The sequence below is a fragment of the Gossypium hirsutum genome, chromosome D09, assembly GCF_007990345.1.
Source record: "Gossypium hirsutum isolate 1008001.06 chromosome D09, Gossypium_hirsutum_v2.1, whole genome shotgun sequence".
Classification (NCBI taxonomy): domain Eukaryota; kingdom Viridiplantae; phylum Streptophyta; class Magnoliopsida; order Malvales; family Malvaceae; genus Gossypium; species Gossypium hirsutum.
This window is the reverse complement of record NC_053445.1, coordinates 18,517,358-18,520,132: the sequence shown is the minus strand read 5'-3', so window position 1 is coordinate 18,520,132 and position 2,775 is coordinate 18,517,358. Positions and strand designations below refer to the sequence as shown.

General features: G+C 40.6%; 1 non-coding gene across 1 annotated transcript; it reads left to right on the top strand.

Moving 5' to 3' along the window:
* The first annotated feature begins 2,329 nt into the window (after positions 1-2,329).
* On the top strand, positions 2,330-2,436 carry LOC121221438 (small nucleolar RNA R71). The gene has a single exon (XR_005918829.1). It is a non-coding gene; the product is annotated as a small nucleolar RNA R71 (small nucleolar RNA).
* Positions 2,437-2,775: the final 339 nt, after the last annotated feature.

The window sequence follows — 2,775 nt, the reverse complement described above, 5'->3', positions numbered from 1 at the left end:
TCCCGTAACCGTTCTAGTTGGTATCCACTCATTGTTCTCGTTCTCTACGATCGTGATACCTCCTTTTTTTGGCACGCACTGGACCGGGCTTACCCATGAACTGTTTGAGATGGGATAGAAGATGCATGCATCTAACCACTTGATGATCTCTTTTTTTACTACGTCTTTCATGATGGGGTTCAGTCTTCATTGTCCATTGGTCGTCCCTTTTTTGTCATCTTCCAGGATAATCTTGTGCATTCATACAGATGGACTAATGCCGCGAATATCGGTTATGGTCCATCTGATGGCCTTCTTAAATTGTTTCAGAAATAAGATAAGTTTCTCTTCTTGCTTAGTGGTCAATTCTACTGAAACAATCACAGGCAGAGTAGAAGCGTTACCTAAATAAACGTATTTTAAATGAGAAGGTAATACCTTGAGTTCTAATTGAGGTGGCTCCTCGATCGACGCTTTTGGTTGATAATAGTCCCTCTTTTCTAACTCCAAAGTTTCAAAATGAGATTGCGGATTAAATCCCCTTTGATTAGCTTCTAGCAAAGCTAAGTATTCATCCTCCTCTTCATCATTTGGAGGATTTGATGTTAAAATTCTTCCTAGTGGGTCCTTAACACAGTTGAGTTCTTTTTCCACTATTAAATCCTCTAAATCGAACACTGTAGACCAATCATCCATTGTGTCAGGAAATCGCATAGACTTAAAGACGTTAAATGTTACCTGATCACCTTGAACACGCATAGTGAGCTCGCCCTTCTGCACATCAATAAGGGTCTTTCCAGTTGCTAGGAACGGCCTTCCTAGGATGATTGCTACTTCTTTGGCTGCTTCAAAATCTAGAATTACAAAGTCAACAGGGAAGATAAACTTATCTACACGTACTAATACGTCATCGATTTTTCCTTCTAGATGTGCTAAGGATCGATCTGCTAGTTGAAGCGTAACTGTAGTTGGTCTAACTTCTCCTATCGCCAACTTCCTAAATATTGACATAGGCATCAAGCTGATACTTACATCCAAGTCACATAATGCCTTACTACAATATGTTGCTCCAATGTTGCACGGTATGGTAAAACATCCAAGATCCTTCAATTTTGGGGTAGTTTGTCTTGAAGATATGCACTACATTCCTTCGTCAGAGCTACAGTCTCAAATTCTCCAAGTTTTTGTTTCTTAGACAAGATATCTTTCATGAACTTGACGTAATTCGGCATTTGCTCAAGTGCTTCAACCAACGAGATGTTGATGTGAAGTTACTTGAGTACGTCAAGGAACTTATTAAATTGAATCTTCTGCTTCTGTTTCTGAAGTCTTTGAGGGTAGGGTGGTGGTGTTTTCATTATTAGGACTGATTCTGGTTGATTCATCTTTGGCGTTAATTCTACATCTAACGACATTGTTAGTTCATAAGAATTAGCTGGTCCTGAGGTTACTTTGTCGGGTTTTGCAGATTCTGGTTCTGGTGAAATTGGAATTTCAACACTTGGTTGAACTTCTTCTGAATCTTGAGCGTTAGCTAGCTCCTTTTCAACTTCGACAGTGTTGGGCTCTACTATCTTCCCACTCCTCAATCTCAACTCTTTACAATGTTCCTTTCTAGATTTCTCAGATTCTCTGTGTCACTAGGTAGAGCACCTTGTGGTCCGTTCTTGAGTTTAGTAGCAAGCTGGCCCACTTGATTCTCCAAATTCCTTAGAGTGGCATTATTTTTCACCATGTATGCCTTCAATAAATTCTCTAAGCTATTGGATGGTTCTGCTTGGGTTGGTTTCTGAACTTGTTGGGGAAAACTAGGCGGCTGAGTTGGTCTAGGTTGGGCGTAAGTGCTACTGGTTCCAGCCCATTGGTTACTCTAAGAAAAATTCAGGTGATTTTGCCACGATGAGTTATAAAAGTTGGATTAGAGTCCTTGCCTCCCTCAGTTTTGGTTTTGGTTACCCATGTAATATACAGATTCAGGGTTTGATGGACATTCTTCAAACAAATGTCCTTCCTCACAATAACACAGGCTATATTCTCAAATTGGTTAGGTGGTTGGGATGCAAAACTGTTAGACTCATTAGTGGTAAGATTCTTAAGCATTGAGGATATTGAACATACTTGGGATGCGAGTAAAGTGAGAGCGTCCACTTCATGTATTCCAGCGACTCGTTTGCCTGACGCTGCTCGATTGGTTGGCCATTGATAATTGTTGCTGCCAATCTTCTCAATAATTTTGTAAGCCTCATTATAAGACTTAGAAAGGAGAACACCATTAGCAGAGGCATCCACTACCATCCTCATGTGAGCGTTGAGACGAATATAGAATGTCTCAAGTTGAATGCAATGTGGGATTCCATGATGAGGGCACTTTCGTAATAACTCTTTGTAGCTTTCCCATGCCTCATACAGAGACTCATCATCCATTTGTTGGAAGGCAGTGATCTCATTCCTCAACTTGGCATCCTTGCTCAATGGGAAATACTTTATGAGGAATCTCTCAGCTAACTCTTGCCATGTAGAAATGGAGTTTAGTGGCAATGAGTTCAACCAGGCACGAGCTCTGTCCCTTAGCGAATATGGGAACAACTTTAGTCGTAATGCATATTCGGGTACTCCGGCAAACTTGAAAGAATAGCTCACATCCACAAATAGTCTTAAGTGAAAATGAGGATCTTCAGTAGGCATTCCACTGAATTGGCTCAAAGTCTGAAGCATCTGGAACATGACTGGATTCAGCTCAAATTGTTGTACCTCAATTTCGGGTCTCCTAATACCCAGATTAAGATCGTTAAATAC